Source organism: Bubalus kerabau, chromosome 1, assembly GCF_029407905.1.
Source record: "Bubalus kerabau isolate K-KA32 ecotype Philippines breed swamp buffalo chromosome 1, PCC_UOA_SB_1v2, whole genome shotgun sequence".
In the NCBI taxonomy this organism is placed as follows: Eukaryota; Metazoa; Chordata; class Mammalia; order Artiodactyla; family Bovidae; genus Bubalus; species Bubalus kerabau.
In genome coordinates, this window is record NC_073624.1 from 224131891 (window position 1) to 224149336 (window position 17446).

Here is a 17446-nt window from a genome sequence, read left to right on the forward strand (position 1 = left end):
CATTAAAAAGCAGGTTTTGTTATGAGGTGTTCATTCGATTCCATCATAGCTGGGTATTATATTTCAGGGGAATGGATGAAGTAAAGGATCATAATCAAATCAATCAATTCATTTATTGATTTGTGATCTGAGGAGCTACTACATTACTCCTAGTTCTTAAAACTTCCCTATTCTTCCCTTGGAAGTTAAAACATGACCACTGGTTGACGCCCTGTGACTCTTGCGTTTACCACATATCCTCTCAGAGTAAGAACAGTTAAAGAGTTGTGAATGCCAGTTCTTCACACACCAACAGCCAGCACCACTTTTTGTCAATAGTATCATGTGAACTGCTTTGTAACTGTTCTATCCTTTCCTTCTAAGTCCCTCTGTGTATCTTTCTAAAGTAGTTAAAGCATAAGACTTTGAATCTATACCAAAGAATTTGGACTTTATTTTATGAACAGCAGGGAACCAATTGACACATTCAGGCAAAGGATGACATCTTAGAAGAATGACACTGTCAGCTTTGTGTTGAATGAATTGAGATGAAAAACCTTGGAAGGAGGGAGAACATTAGCAGATCTGTGTAATAGTACCATCTCTAGTACCTCCATGATGCATCCAAAATCCTCACGTTTTCCCTCATTGTTGCTTCCTTAACCCTAGTTAAGTCACTATCATCTATGGCCTGGATCCCTGCAACACTCTTTACTCTGCCCTGTAGTCAATCTTGCTTCCCTACAATTCATTATCCCCAAGGCAGTCAATGTCAACTTTAAAAAACAAGTAGACTAGAACATGGAGCTTCCCAGGCGGCACAGTGCTAAAGATTCTGTCCGCCAATGCAGGAGGCACAAGAGAGTGTGGGTCTGATTCCTTGGTCAGGAAGATCCCCTGTGGAGGGAAACAGAAACCCATTCCAGGATTCTTTTTTTGAAACTCAGAGAGATGAAGATTCTTATGTAAAGGCACAAGATGGGGTCACAGATAAAGTTGGGACAGGTGAGGCTCCAGGGCTGGCCCTTGCACAGAGGCAAGCTCAGGGCAAGGGCTTGTGTGCAACTGTGGGTGTCCCACCTGACAGCACCCTCACAACAAACACAGGCTCCAGAGCACCTGAAGGGCTCTTTATTGCGGGTGAGACCCCCCAGCCAAAGCAGTGCTGCAGCTCCGGACAAGCCCCAGCCACTGCCCAGACTCCAGGATCTTCAGGAAAAGAGGGGTCTGGGGCTCTAGGCCTCAGGACAGTCCTTGGGTGACACAACACCATGAAAATACAGAGCTAAAAACTTCCTGAATGTCTCTGGCTGGGAACAAATTGGTCCAACAGGATCCACAACCACCTTCTTTTTGATCACTGGAACACAACAAAAGTGCCAATGCAGGAGTTGATTGGAGTTCACCCAGAGTAGATTGTTGAGGTCCCCCTCGGAGGCCAGATCTGTGGTGTTCAGCTGTAGTACCAGGAAGATACGCCCATGGGTGCCTGTGCTCTGCATGACTACTGGCTGCTCCAAAACCTTATGGTCATTCCCATACAAGAACCAAGCCTGAGCCAGCACATTGCCAAAGGCAGACAGGATCATCTTGGCCCACAACTGATCTGGCTGAAAGCAGTGTGGTTATAAGTTGGCCGACTCCAGAAAATACTGGGTGTGAGGATAGGGGTAAAGATAGCCCTCCAGAAATCCTGTGTCATCATTCACATCATAAACATTGCACTCCTAAAGACTGATGGAAGGAGATATGGGATAGAAGTTCTCAAAAACATGATTCTAGGTAGCTTCTGCCTCCTCTCAGGGAGCAATGGGAGCCAGAGGATCCTTGGCATTCACTTGGGCTCTACCGGAACTATGGACCTGAATCACGGTAGACTCTTATTTCAAGGTGGTGGATCACATGTTGTTCTGGGCATAGATCTGCCTGGTCAGAGAAGGATGCTTGAGAATCTGGGATTTACACAGCTGCATCAGGCTGTCCACAATCACTGGGCAATAGGTGTCTCTCTTAGGGATGTCTTCAGTAGAGTGCCAGAGATGAACGTGAGAGATTGCATTCAGAACAGGTTCATCTTGATCTTCTGTGTGGTTTCTTGGATCGCCAGTAAGGCTAGGCATTTTCTCAGGAAGGCCTTCTATTAATTTGGTTTTGTTAAGCCAGAGAGCCTGCTTTACACCCCCGAGGAGGTGGCAACACTGGTGGAAGATGTAGCAGACCTGGTCCTTGTACAGCAGGTGCTCATGCAGCAGGGGCAAGAGGTGCCTCCAGTCAGGGTCCCAGGATGGGAAGACTGGCTGTGCCAGCCTGGGCATAGAGTGCATCTTCCCTGTGAAGGTGAAGGACTCTAGTCTAGGAATCTCATATACCCTGTCCGGCGGAGGAGGCTCTGGCTCCTGCATGAATCACACGCCCCACTCGTATGCCCTGCATCTTGGGGCCCTGCAGCACAGAAGGCCAAGCCATCTGGGGCGAACCTCTGTGGGCCTCCACACCAACACCTTGCAGATCTGATCTTAAGACCTCCACCTGGATGCTGCCATCTTCCCTCATGCAAGGCCCACTCCAGTATTCTTGCCTGGGAAATCCCATGGACAGAGGAGCCTGGCAGGCTGCAGTCCAGGAGTTTGCAAAGAGTCTGACATGACTGAGTGTGCAAGCATACACACACACACATACACACACACACACACACAGAGACTAGGCCATGCCTCTTCTAACTTTAAACCCATAAATGACTTCCTATAATACTTATTATGAAATCTACACTCTTACCCTGGTCCATGATCCTCTGCATGGCTTGACCTGCCCCTGTGTGTTTCTCAGACCTAAACTCTCACTTCTGCTCCAACTCTCTGGCTTTCTTGGTTTTTTGAACATGTCAAGCATAGTCTTGACTTCAGACATCTGAGCCTTTGTTCTTATCATTTCACCTACCTAGAATATGCTACTTCCAGAATTTCACATGATTGACCTCTTGCCCTAGCTCACATATCACTTACTCAGAGTCCCAACCTCTGCTCTTTGTCTCCCCATCCTCTGCCCAAGACATTTTTTCATATTACCAAGTTCTAATTTATTCATAACATGTCACTATTTGAAATTATTTTGCTTATTTAATTACCAGTTTAAAACCTGCATTGCTTGCCTAGAATGACAGTTCCATGAGGAAAAGAACCATGTCTACCTGTTCATCTCTAGGTCCCCAACACACAGAGCTTACAACAGAATGCTGTACCTAGTCAATGGTAGATCTCAGTAATTATTTGTGGAACAAACTGATTTGGGTAAAAGGTAAAGAAAAGGGTAGGACAAATGGAGATGAAAAAGAAGAGATACAAGATTTATTGTAAAGTGGATAGACAAGACAACTGGGTTTAGAGAAAGGCCATGGATGCCATTAATTCAGAGAATATGATAGAATATAATGAATGAGAGTAGCAAACAGATACTTGGCTTTGGACTTGAATGTGATGTTCTGGCAGGTCTATTTTAAGATGCCCAGCAGGTATATATAAGTTGGAAACCAAACCTGAAGTCATTTGCATAGTGGTGACAGTCCACTGAGACTGAGTCAGGTCAACAGGGGGAGGGTATTGGGGGAAAACAGAACTTAAAAGATGTGCAGATTTTTGTCCAAACATCCATGTGCAGGAAACCATGCTGGGACAAGTGACACGTGATAAGCGAGGAGCAAGGCCTAGAGCTTCGTGCGGCCAGGGATGGGGACACTGACAACTCAGCCAGTGGAGAGTGCGTTAGTCAGACAAATATCATTACCTGCCATACGGTGCCCTTTGACCTCCCCAAACAACCATCAGTAGGAGACTCTACACTCTCAAAGGGGATTTGTGTGACTGCCTTGATTTCTGCCTCCCAATCTGTAAGGGGACAAAGAACAAGGTCTGGCCAACGTTAATGATATTAACGATGTGCCTCTACTCTAGGGAGATGATAATCCAAAACCATTATGGAAAAAATACATAAAAAACTCCAAAGATACATTTGTTGAGTGCTAACTATGAGAGGGTGATGCACTAAATATTTGATATGTATTCACTTATTTGATCCTATCAGATCAGATCAGTCCTTCAGTCGTGTCCGACTCTTTGCAACCCCATGAATTGCAGCATGCCAGGCCTCCCTGTCCATCACCAACTTAAGCAACTACAATTATTACCTGTTTTATAGATGTGAGCATTGTGACTAGAAGAGTAATTCAACTTTCTCAACTGGTGAATGATGGAGCTGGGATTTGGTCCCAGAACTGCCTGATCCTAAAGCAGCCACTTTTCACCATGGTGCACGAACACTTCCCAGCATAGGAAGTCGTCATTTTTAGCTTAAGTTGTAGATTGCTTTGTAGGTTTCTTTCCCTTTCCATCCCCAAATTGTGAATGTTAGGTTAATAAACCAGGCAAATTTTATTTGCAATAATGCAGGGTGACCAAAATTGTAAGATCCTCCTTTTGTACTGAACAAAATTTCCTCATGTTCTTTTATTACGTCTCCTCTGTGTTATACAATTGCCTTGAAGAACTGCTATTGCTTGTTGTTGTTCAGTTGTCAAGTCATGTCTGACTCTTCATGACCCCATGGACTGCAGTATGTCAGGTTTCCCTGTCCCTCACCATCTCCAGTGTTCTTGCCTGGAGAATCCCAGGGATGGGGGAGCCTGGTGGGCTGCCATCTATGGGGTCACACAGAGTCGGACACGACTGAAGTGACTTAGCAGCAGCAGCACCATCTCCTGGAATTTGCCCAAATTCTTGTCCATTGAATCCATGATGCCAGCCAACCATCTCATCCTCTGTAAGTCATTGCTTACAGAAAGTGAATCTCTCTCAGGATATCCTTAATTACAGGGTTCTTGGGGTATCTGAAATAGAAATAGTGTTTTACATCACCCTCTGCCTCCACTCCCCAACCTGAAATTATTGTGGGGATCTGTTCCTGGAAATAATCACAATATCTGAATGGGTGCTCTATGTGATTATTGAACATCCTTGGGGGACGTGCTACTCATATACTTTGGCAATTGCTCTTCTTTCTCCTGAAGTCCCCTGAAGTTGTGATGTGCTTCTGGCCATAGATTTCCTCTATTTATCCTTCATATTGTTGTTAGACAATCTTTCTCTGCTGCAATGAGGCTTATGCTGCCCTTCAAAATGTCAAAGGATTTCCACCAGACAACTGTTGATCTGGGTTTCTTAGACTGTCTCCTTGAAGGCACTTGGAGCTGTTGTAGTGAAGCCTCCTTTCTGCCATCCAGTATCTTCCTTGATCTTTGGTAGAATCTTCAGCACCATTGCTTGCGTTCTTTTTTTTCAGTTGTCTTGAACGCACGTGTTCAGTGGCACACAAGTAATGGCAGAAAGAGGGACCTGGTGGAGTCAGTAAATGCCTGGGGAGGACCACTCAAATGGCTCTTAGTCCTCATTGGCTGAGAATCAAATACAAATTAGCTGTGTGGACTAGAGCTGTAATGGGCTTACAGAAATATTTCTGAGAGCATCAAGACTAATGAATCAGCCTGGTTTGGGGCAGTTCTAAATGAATTCTAAATGGATGTCTCTGACTTCATGCCCAGTAAATATGTAGTGATGCAAGGAGGCACTTTCTTTAGCCCATCAATAATTTATTAATGGGTACTTTGTGCTAGACAAGATGTTCCTTAGAGTTTCAAAATGACTTCCTTTTGGTTAGCTCTGTGTCTTTCTCATAGAACTTTCTCCACTTCTCTTAAAAGCAGCCATCACTCTCCTTGGCGCACAAGTTACCTATCTCCAATTTGGACACAGAGTAAGCTGTGTTGCCCTACAGGATCATCAGCTTGTTGAGGGCAACTCTAGTCTCATTAATCATTGCAGCCTCTACAGTGTCTGACATAGTTCTTTGTACAAACAGACATGTAAATATTTGATTAAATATTTGAGTAAATAAATGATTATAAGAGACATGGAACAGAACTACGATTTCAAAAGCTTTTTTTGTTGAACTCCAACAAACTTAGTTGTCATTAACTCATTGGGCTTCTGGGAAAGGACTCTCTCTGGACTCTGATTAGCTAGTGACAAAGCACTGATGTTCTCAAACTGGGCTCCAACCCCTTGGTCACTTTCATTGGACAGTTACTTTCTCTTTCTTTCTTTAGACCTATATGTACAAATGTCCTTGGGCAAAATGGCAATAAGAGAAATGCATTTTCTTACTGTCTTTGGTGCAAATTAGAATTCCATCTCTGTTCCATCCATAGTTCTTTCTCTAATTTTCCATTTAAATTTATAATTTTATTTAATATCCTATCTAGAGGTAATCTTAGCCTCTGTGTTCAATAGGATGGTACTACAACAGAGTAGCAGTATGCAACAACTCTCAAGATCTCATTTACATATATGAAAAATTCAAGGAGTTGGTCAAGAGGCATCAGGTTGAATCCAGTTTCTATCAGATACATAAATCTTTTTCTTTTTCTTTTTTTTTTTAATGTCATAGACATTCTTTTTCCTGATGGAATGGAAACCAGATTTATCATGAAGATATATGACACTGGTTGCGTTTTCAAACAATTGCCTGATGTCCTCTGGCAGTCTTTGGAACCACACATTGCAAACCAGCCTGTCATTTGGAGAGACCCTAGGGTAATTGGGAGATGTGCTTGAGGCTCAGATCATTGTCTATAAAGGTAACATGAGATTTCCTTGGCAGCAGCTAAGCACATCTGCATTATACAGCTTAAGAATGATGTCTCCCAACTCACGTTTAAATTGTGTGCTTTGGCTCCTTAAATCTCGTTCCCCATGTGTGTGTCTGTATAGGTCAATCATTACCAGGCTTTCCAACGCCACACACATTTTTGGAAAAGATGCAGAGTGACTGATGCATAAAATGACTGGACTAGAATTGCCTGGTACCTTGTCAAGATTTTTTTTAAAGTGAATCATATATATATTTTTTTACCATCTATGTACCTAAAAAACAACAACAACAACAACAACAAAAAACCCAAAACTGGGATTTTTAGCTTTATCCCCAAAGCAGTTTCTTATTTCGAAAAACTTTAAAATTCTAGAACATAAACATATAAATCCATATTACTTAGCCTTGTGGCTTCATGAAGGGCCAATTCTCTGATATTGTTATGGAAACCTTTTTATTTTACCTCTTTAGAACCCCTTTTCATCATTGGAATCAGTCTTCCATTGGGAACCAACATTTCAGGAGTAAAGAAAATTAAGAGACACCACAGGAGATCAGATTCTGCTGTATCCAGCTAAAATCTCTGGATACCACTGTCCCAGGTGGTAGTTTCTAACAAACTTTTGACATCTACTTACTTACAGAGTGCTTTCCCTGTGCCCCGTACAGAACCAGGATTGGGGATATGGTGGTGATCTCTGCTAGGGATGTGTTGTTGCTCTGAGTGAGCAAATATCAGATAGAGGTTGAGGATATTTAACAAAAGGAACTATGTGTAAATAAGTTTGGTGTAATTAATAGGGCACTTTGGGATCAGACAAGCTTGGTGTGACCTCTTGGTGATTATTTAAACTCTCAGAGTTTCTTTTATTCTCCCCACAAGGCTAACAATTCTGGATTGTTGTAGGAATTATATGTACGTGAATATGTTTGGGAGTCATCGTCAGTTTTGTTAGTTTGGCTACAGACATCGACATGAATATTTAAGGAAACTGGTGTCAGTGCAATTTTGAAACTAAAAACTCTGTGATCTCTTCCTCTTCCAGGGGTGTTCCTTCTAATAGTTTTTCTTTTTTTCACTCCATTTTGACTTGGCATTGGGTGCTTGAATGACCTCTTTGCAGTGATGAGTTAAGAAAGGCTATTTTTTGCAGTGAGTTGATTTCTCTGGGACTTGACCAAATGCAAAGGTCCCTAATAGCATTGTGAATGAAAAATGTTGCCTGGCAAATCAGTAAACAGAGGATGTTACAGCCATCAGGCACTACAGCTACCCCAGACTGTGAGCCCTTAGGGAACTCAGGATGGAGACAAACAGGCCGGCAAGCCCTCAGCCACTGCAGCCACCCCCACACATGCACCATGAGGGGATTCAGGATTCTGGCCCCAGATAACTGAGGTACATATCAAAAGAGTGATTTCAATGAGCTGAGACTCTCGCATCTTCTCATACATAGAAAAGTGCTAAATTCATGAACTCGAGCTGTCTGGCTTTTTTTAATTATCAGTGATCTTTCCTTAAAATAAAAAAAAATATTTATTTACTTATTTATTTTTGGCTGTGCTGGGTATTTTTTGTTGCTGCCTAGGCTTCTCTCTCAGAGAAGGCAATGGCACCCCACTCCAGTACTCTTGCCTGGAAAATCCCATGGATGGAGGAGCCTGGTAGGCTGCAGTCCATGGGGTCGCTAGGAGTCGGACATGACTGAGCGACTTCGCTTTCACTTTTCACTTTCATGCATTGGAGAAGGAAATGGCAACCCACTCAAGCGTTCTTGCCTGGAGAATCTCAGGGACGGGGGAGCCTGGTGGGCTGCCATCTCTGGGGTCGCACAGAGTCGGACACGACTGAAGCGACTTAGCAGCAGTAGCAGCAGCAGGCTTTTCTCTAGTTGCGACGAGCGGGGGCTACTCTTCATTGCAGTGCTTCGGCTTCTTATTGTGGTGACTTCTCTTGTTGCAGAGCACAGGCTCTAGGTGTGTGGGCTTCAGTAGTTGCAGAGCATGGGCTCAATAGTTGGGTTTCCCAGACTCTAGAGCACAGGCTTAATAGTTGTGGTGCAGGGGCTTAGTTGCTCCGAGGCATGTAGAATCTTCCCCAGACCAGGGATTGAATCCTTGTCTCTGGCATTGGTAGGGGAATTCTTTACTACTGAGCTGCCAGGGATGCTCCAACAGTAATCTTATGAAGTTCCACTACCTAGTCTTTGTAGACTTCCCAGATGGTTCTTGTGGTAAAGAACCTGCCTGCTAATGCAGGAGACACAAGAGACACGAGTTCTATCCTTGGTTGAGAAGATCCCCTGGAGGAAGGCATGGCAACCCACGCCAGTATTCTTGCCTGGAGAACCCACGGACAGAGGAGGCTGGCGTGTTACAGTTCAACTCTTTGGGCACAAAGAGTTGGACACAACTGAAACAACTGAGCACTCACATACCCGGTCTTTGTAGCAAAAACTCCTTCATATCATGGCTCTTGCATTACTTCGTCAGAGCAGTCCCTCAGAGTTATCTGAGAAGCTGCATCCCAGGCTTAAGTTCTCAGTTTTGTCTGCCAAGCAAAACACAAGTCTCAACATTTAAGTTGTGCATTTTTTTTTTTTTTTTAGTTGACAGTATGGATAACTCAATGTTTTGAGAACTAAACTGAAATCAACCACCTTATATTTCCAACTAACACTCATTCTGACATAACTTTGTCAGTTTCTTTTTTGTAGTAATGTATGATTCCATTTATATAAAATGTCCAGAATGGACAAATCATTTAAAAACTTTTTATGGGGTTATAGTGGAGTACAGCTGATTTACAATGTTGTATTAGTTTCTGCTATACCACAAAGTGAATCAGTTTTACATATACATACATAAAACTCTCTTTTTTTTAGATTCTTTTCCCACAGAGGCCATTACAGAGTATTGAGCAGGTGCCATAGAGAAGGTTCTTATTTGTTAATCTATTTTTTATATAGTAGTGTGTATATGGCAATCCCAATCTCCCAATTTCTCTCCTCCCCCCTTTCTCTCCTGGTAATCATAAATTTAACACGCCAATTTTGTGCCATTCTAAGCAAACACTCTCATTCCTGCAATTAAATTTAACAAATATTTATTGAGCACCCTCCAAATGCCATAGCCTGTGCTAGCTACTGAGGGTTACCAGGATGAATGAAAAATGACTCCCTACTCCATGAATATCTTGCAGATAACTCAAAAGGCAAGGGGAAAAGTGCACTGGCAATGAAAGCGATATTTCAGAGCATTCCTGAATTTCCCGGCTTTGACGTCTTAAGTCCTTGAGATAAACCTTTCCATTTGTTATTTGGTTTTTGCCCTTCTCTCTTCGTGCTTTCCCCACCTGCAGATGCCATCGGTAGAATTCATTTCAGTCTATGAGTATGACATGTTTGGATTTAGTTGTGAAAAATGCCTTCTACAAACAATGGCTACACCAAAGTGACTGCTGAATCACTGTAAAATGGTATGAGATGTTCTGAATGAGCTTTCCTCTATCATTCTTTGAAAACCACAGCTATTTCTAAGGCAGGTGAGTCTGTTTTTAAATGAACTAATTATCCATCTCCAAGGATAATTGCGCTTAGAAATCCCAGTATCCCTTGCCTTTATTCTATCCCCCTCCTCCCAGGAAGAAGCAGACTTTTAAAAAAGGGTTCACTCTCATCACCAGCATGAATGAGTAATGTGGTACCCTCTCATCCACTCATTCACACAGACCCATGGGGTACAGGCAGAAAGTGGTGGAAGAGGGACAGAGGAGGTCATGGAGCCAAGCATAACTATAACCACACTGCCACTTACCTACTGAATATTTGCTATGTGCCAGGCACTTTCAGAATTTTATCTCTAATCCTTACAACAATCCTGAAAGTGGATTTTTCTATCTCTAATATATATATGAAGTGAATATCCTCAGAGAAGTACAGTGATTATCTCATGAGCATGCAGCTGGTAGGCACCTCTTTCACACCTTGCTCTGCTTGATTCTAAAACCTGTTCCTTTTTATTATAACTAGGCTTTTCAAACTTTCTCCACAAGTTGCTTCAGGGAGTTCAATAAATTCCATGTATGCATATAGAAAACTATTTAGAAAAACATTAAAATGCACTCTAGAGACCACTGACATGTTAGAAATCTCTGACTGATTGCTTTTTAAATAATAAGTGTTTTTGAACTTAACACCTAAGTGTTTTTGGATTTGATATTGCTTGTAACTGTTGCATATTTTAGAAAGGCAACGGAGACGTCGTTTGAAAAATGGGTTTCCTAGGTGGAAGATAAAAGGTTGACAATTACTGGCTTACAAATTACACTATTCCTTTGCCAAGAGATCTGTTGCATAATGCATAGCAAACATAGTAAGGATGGTGCCAGTATGCATAATACAACATACGCAATGAGCATCACACTGTGAATGATAACATAGTTAAGCAGGTTGTTTGAAGTAGGACTGTAGGGGTAGGCAAGGGTAGACCTCTTTTGTTTTTATGGCTATGCCTAAAATATTGCCTGTGTATTTGCTGGAACCAGTTGTTTCAAAGTTGGGCAGTTAGATTCTTTTCTCCCCCCTTATTCTCCAATCTGTTTTAAGGAAGAGTGTATTTCTGTTGGTTAGGTTTCATGCTGATGAGATCACAGTTTCAAAACACATATGTGGACTTGGCTTCACTCAACAATCATGATCAAATTATGCACTCCTAACTTGGACCATTTGTTTCAGAAAATTGTCATTATTTTGAAGAAAACCTGAAAAGGTGTTAACTTCGTATGTGAAGAGCAGCCGATACTTGCTTTTCAGATCAGCATAACATTAAAAAAACAAAAACACTTCAGATCTCAAAATGAGTTCACTTAGAATTTTATTCTGCAGACTTCCCTTCAGAGACTGTATGGTGGTACAAACAACTTGAGCTATTATTTGTATTTTGGGAGTCAAGTTCAACGGTATTTTCAGGAAGAAACTGAGAGAAGTGACTAAACTGAACATTTCCTATTACCTCAAATGTTTAGGTGGAGCTGAGGCTGCAAAGAATGATCTCAAAGGGTCTCCCATTCCAACTTTAAAATTATACAAGTCGAATCCCAATTCTTTCTTGTGGAGGCTTTATTTTAACAAGACAGACTGCTGTCTGCTGCCTTCTTCCTCTGTTGCATCCTACTTTGCTTCTGAAGATTGGGCGGCAATATTTTATCTTTTGCCATCAGTCACGGTATGTCTATAACAGGAGACAGCTTCATTTTACAGATATGGAAGCAGAGGCCACCTGAGGTTAAGTGATTTGTCCAAACCATATGTGAACTATGTAGGATCCAAAGCTGAATACAGCACTAGACATTTTTCTGCAAATAAGAAGTAGTGATCAAGAATCTAGAACCTTAATCTTTGCCTTCTATTGTTATGACTTTGATTATGAGTGTGTGCTTGTATGTGAATGTTTGAGTTCAGAGATTGTATTGAATTCATCTTTGTATCTTAAATACCTAACAGCTATGATGGATACAGCATCAGTTCGGTTCAGTTCAGTCGCTCAGTCGTGTCCGACTCTTTGCGACCCTATGAATCCCAGAACGCCAGGCCTCCCTGTCCATCACCAACTCCCAGAGTTCACTCAGACTCATGTCCATCAAGTCAGTGATGCCATCCAGCTATCTCACCCTCTGTCGTCCCCTTCTCCTCCTGCTCCCAATCCCTCCCAGCATCAGTCTTTTCCAGTGAGTCAACTCTTCGCATGAGGTGGCCAAAGTACTGGAGTTTCAGCTTCAGCATCATTCCTTGCAAAGAAATCCCAGGGCTGATCTCCTTCAGAATAGACTGGTTGGATCTCCTTGCAGTCCAAGGGACTCTCAAGAGTCTTCTCCAACACCACAGTTCAAAAGCATCAATTCTTTGGCGCTCAGCTTTCCTCACAGTCCAACTCTCACATCCATACATGACCACAGGAAAAACCATAGCCTTGACTAGACGGACCTCTGTTGGCAAAGTAATGTCTCTGCTTTTGAATATGCTATCTAGGTTGGTCATAACCTTCCTTCCAAGGAGTAAGCGTCTTTTAATTTCATGGCTGCAATCACCATCTGCAGTGATTTTGGAGCCCCCCCCAAAATAAATTCTGACAGTGTTTCCATTGTTTCCTCATCTATTTCCCATGAAGTGATGGGACCAGATGCCATGATCTTAGTTTTCTGAATGTTGAGCTTGAAGCCAACTTTTTCACTCTCTTTCACTTTCATCAAGAGACTTTTTAGTTCTTCTTCTCTTTCTGCCATAAGCATAGTACTTAGTAAATCTGTTTGGAATGGATGAAAGGGTACCAGGAATGCAACCCCATCTGGCAGAAGATAATGGCATTTCTATTTTTAACCATTGTGGTATCGATTATTCTCAGTTCCCTATTCTGCCACCCATCTCCCCCACCAAAGCCTGATTCCCCCATTACTGAGAAATACTTTTATACCAAGTAATAATCTTTACCTAAAACTACATAGTGGGAAGAGCAACAAATTTGCAAACAGAACTGAATTTCAATCTTTGGGCATCTTTGGTAACTTCTTTATGCCTCAACTTGAGCTGAACAACAACAAATATGGCTGCTTCTACCTCTTTAATGGATACTACTGACATTCACGGAGAAGGCGATGGCACCCCACTCCAGTACTCTTGCCTGGAAAATCCCACGGATGGAGGAGCCTGGTAGGCTGCAGTCCATAGGGTCGCAAAGAGTTGGACACGACCGAGCGACTTCACTTTCAATTTTCACTTTCATGCATTGGAGAAGGAAATGGCACCCCACTCCAGTGTTCTTGCCTGGAGAATCCCAGGGACGGGGGAGCCTGATGGGCTGCCGTCTACGGGGTCGCACAGAGTCGGACACGACTGAAGCGACTTAGCAGCAGCAGCAGCAACTGACATTCATTAAGCGCTCGCCTAGAGCTGGGGAATGTGCTAGGGGTTCAACATGCAGATCATTGTATTTTATCTGCACAGCACACCTGAGAGGCAGTCTTCTTATTATCTCTGTTTTACCCTGGCTCAGAGACATTCAGTCTTCTGTCCGATGTTACACCACCAGTCAGGGAGAGCTGAGACAGAGGTAATGGCTCTGACAGGCCCTCCATCAACAGTAGCTATTAAGATGATGCTGATAATTCAGGAGTCCTTGGGGCATGTAACACAATGAATGCACAGCATCTTAGCATGAGTAAGTTGATGAGATCAATTCCCTCCCTGATAACACAGTCAGCATAAAAGCTATCTCCCTTTAAGGGAGAGGAAACTTAAGGATGTGTTAGGGGCGAGGATGTGGGAGGTGATCACATTATTCCAAAATTAAAATTGTCCTTTTGAGAACACACTCTTCAACATTCAGCTCTGGGGGTGTGTGAAAGTGGGGAACAGGAAATAGAAGCTAAGACATGTTCCATCAACTCCACAAGTTACCCATGGTGTGTCTTCATGAGCTGTGGGCTTGAATATTACAAGGAATGGAATGCAACATTCTTCCTCACTCTTTGCTTAAGAGAAATCTGTTGCTGGATGTTCGGCCTTTGCACAGAGTGTGGCATCCCACGGTGCTTCAATGGAGAGCTGCCAGAAGAGAATAATAACACTAGCAGTGTTATCTGCTGACATGAAGAACAGGAATACACTTACAGCCTAGACTTGGCTTCTTGCCTCTTGTTCAGGCACCAAACAGCTGGGATTACTGACAACCTCTCTGAGACACCCTGGACACACTCGCTTACTTTAGCACTACTTAAATCTCTCTAGATAGTGTATTGCTTTGTTTCCTCCAAGCCAATTATTGCTTTAATCTCACTTCTTATCCTTTGCCTCCCTGAGACTAAAGGAACAGGAAAGAGTACAGATCAGAGGCTATTAACCTGGGTTCTACAAACTCCAATGTGAATAGACTTAGGGCCAACCTCGAACAAAATCCCTGACCTCTCAAAGGGTAAGAGGTCCAGACCCTCTCAATTTCTTGAGGATCCAGGTAGATTAAAAAGCAAATATACCTCAAGAGGGCTGTAAAAACAGTTGTTTATTTTTAACTGTTTATTATACCAAATGAATTTTTTTTTTAGCACAAAACAATATACAGCAATATATGTGTGCAAAGTCTGGGGTACTTAACAGTGTTTATTAAAAAATATGAATTCAGAGTGCATTCAGGTGGTGTGGTTATAAGGTTAAGGTTGTGTGGTGAATGTTTTATTTATTTATTTTTTTTCGGTCCTCAGAATGTGTCTCTGTGAGTGTGTGTGTAATCCCATTTTACAAAGAAGGTTCAGGGACTTCCCTGGCAGTCCAGTGGTTAAGACTTTGCCTTCCAGTGCTGGGGGTACAGCTTGGATCAGGGAGCTAAGATTTCCTATGCCCCCTGCCCAAAAACCCAAAACATAAGACAGAAACAATACTGCAACAATTTCAGTAAAGACTTTTAAATTGTCCACATTAAAAAAAAAAAAAAAGAAAAAAAAGAAAGAAGGTTCATAGTCCAAATGTGAGTATGGCTGGGAATGTGCGTCCCTGGCCATGTGATCTCCCTGGTGCCTTTTTATTCAGCTCTTCCTCAGAGGCTTTGTCCCTGACATTGAATGTGAACTTTTATGTTCATGTATTCATTGCCTAGATTTTCTCCAAGCAGTCCATTCTCCCCCAAATTAAGAACTACTTGTCTCAGAAATAGCCTAACCTGCAAAGAGTTGGACACGACTGAGTGACTGAACTGAACTGAACTGAACTGAACTGATGAAGCCCAGACCAATGAAAAGAGCTTCTCATTTCTGAGATACAGAATACTCTTCTTTTAAATTGTGAAAATATTTTAGCCTTGCAATTCAATTTCATATTAAAAGCTCTTTTAAATGACTTGCTGCGTTTTCAAATGTGTAATAATCTTAAAATTCTTCTTGTTTTCTTTATTTGCCACCTCTCCATTCCTATTCCAGAATCCATAAGGTTAAAAACAGGACACTGACTGTTCTGAATAGGCAGGGGTCTAACCCTCACCTTGCTGTGTGACCCCGTGGAAGTGCTTTCCCTCTTGATACTCAGTTTCTACGTCTTTAAGATGAGATGGTGATTCCATTTCACAAGCTCCTTTTAGTTTTAAAAACTATGATTTCTCTTCCCAAATACTTTAAGATCCAATCTCCAAAGCCACTGTCATGGTGTGCTGGCCTACTTGGTTAGACATAAAATAATTTGCTCTTTACTACAACCAAAGGTAGTACTCACTAGCTATGGATTCAGACTTACTTTTCTCCTTAACCCGATGGCAACTAGATGTTTACTTTGTCATCTTGGTGAACAGATCATTTCTGATAATACTCAAGAACTTTAAAACAAAGATGAAAAAAATCCTGACCTTTGGCCCAAATGATGCAGTGGTAGAGTCCGCCTGCCAATGCAGGAGACAGGAGAGACGCGGTTCGATCCCTGGGTCCGGAAGATTCCCTGAAGTAGTAGGAAATGGCAACCCATTCCAGTAGTTTTGCCTGGAAAATTCCATGGACAGAGGAGCCTGGCGGTCTACAGTCCATGGGTTCCCAGAGAATCGGACACGACTGAGCACGCACACGCGTGCGCGCACACACACACACTTACACACAAGTTGCCGGTTATAGTCCTGCACTGATAGTTTGAGGACACTAGATGGCGATATGAGTGCATCAAATAACAAGCACATCCTTGATTGGTCCAGCATTAAAATCCCAATGATTGAGGCCAGAGTAGGTTAATACATTAGTTAAAGAAACAAAGTTAAATATAATCAGGTGTTAGAGTGTTAGCTAATACTCTGAATGTGTTCAGTAACCTGATTCTTAGTGAAAGAAAAGAGTGTTAGATTAGAAATTATTTTATGCTACTGCTGAGTCTATCTTCACGCTAATTCTTGGGGCAAGAGCGGGCAATAAACCCATGTATCCCATAAAATGTATCTAATTCACGCTTTTCTCTCCATTTTTGGTTTTCATCTTTTAAAAATAGCAGTTGTTTGGAATGGAGTGTGCCCTGTATATATTATTCATAGATGAAGTACTACATTCTCATTAGGAATTTGAGTCCTAAGACATTGGTGTTTGAAAGGGGAAATGGCTGACTTACTGTAAGCTGTTGCCTGGGCCATTATTGACTGGCAGGATCAACTGGAAGCACTTTGTTAGTGGATTAGGTTGCCCTGGAAATGCCTTCCTGAAACTCTAATGATGCACTTAAGGGAACCCTCTGGGACAGGAGTAAAATGTCTCTTTGCAGGCGTGTCTTCCACCAGAGTCCTCTTGGGATGAGATGGGAGGGGGCGGGGGCACATCCAGAGAGAAGCTTCCTAAGGAAACAGACCCAGAAAAAAGTTGCAGGTAACGATGTCTTACGTGGAAGCCAAGATAATGACTTACTGATAGAAACCCTGTTTTTTTTCCGGGGTACCAGTTCTTCCTATAGTCTTGGGAAGGAGCATCAGTAATTCCAGAGAGACTGAAGGTATGGATGTATATATTCATTATTTATTTATTTGCTGGGGTGAGGGTGGTAGAGGAATGGAGAAAAAGGAAAAACAAAAAAACAAAAACAGGAAAAGGCATCTGAGAGAACATGGCTTAGTCCTCTTTGGGGGGGAAAAAACCCACTTTGTAGCTTGAACATTGGGGTCATTGAGTATGCTTTTTTTTTTCTTTTAAGCAAGCTTTAGAGGGGGCAATTTGCCCTTTAGCAGAAATTTAGTGCCCATGCAAAGGAATCGTTTGTTGATT

At 42.3% G+C, this 17446-nt stretch overlaps 1 protein-coding gene and 1 pseudogene across 3 annotated transcripts in view; one reads left to right on the forward strand and one right to left on the reverse strand.

Moving 5' to 3' along the window:
- Nucleotides 1-1214: 1214 nt before the first annotated feature.
- Nucleotides 1215-16383, reverse strand: LOC129630204 (39S ribosomal protein L37, mitochondrial-like; annotated as a pseudogene).
- KCTD16 (potassium channel tetramerization domain containing 16) overlaps nucleotides 16381-17446 on the forward strand; it is a 311458-nt gene continuing 310392 nt past the window's right edge. For 2 of the 3 annotated variants that reach the window (XM_055556753.1, XM_055556749.1), the window contains exon 1: nucleotides 16381-17177. The gene's annotated coding sequence lies outside the window, so the exon portion shown is untranslated. The remainder of the gene's footprint in view (nucleotides 17178-17446) is intronic. The other variant, XM_055556756.1, reaches the window with a different exon arrangement.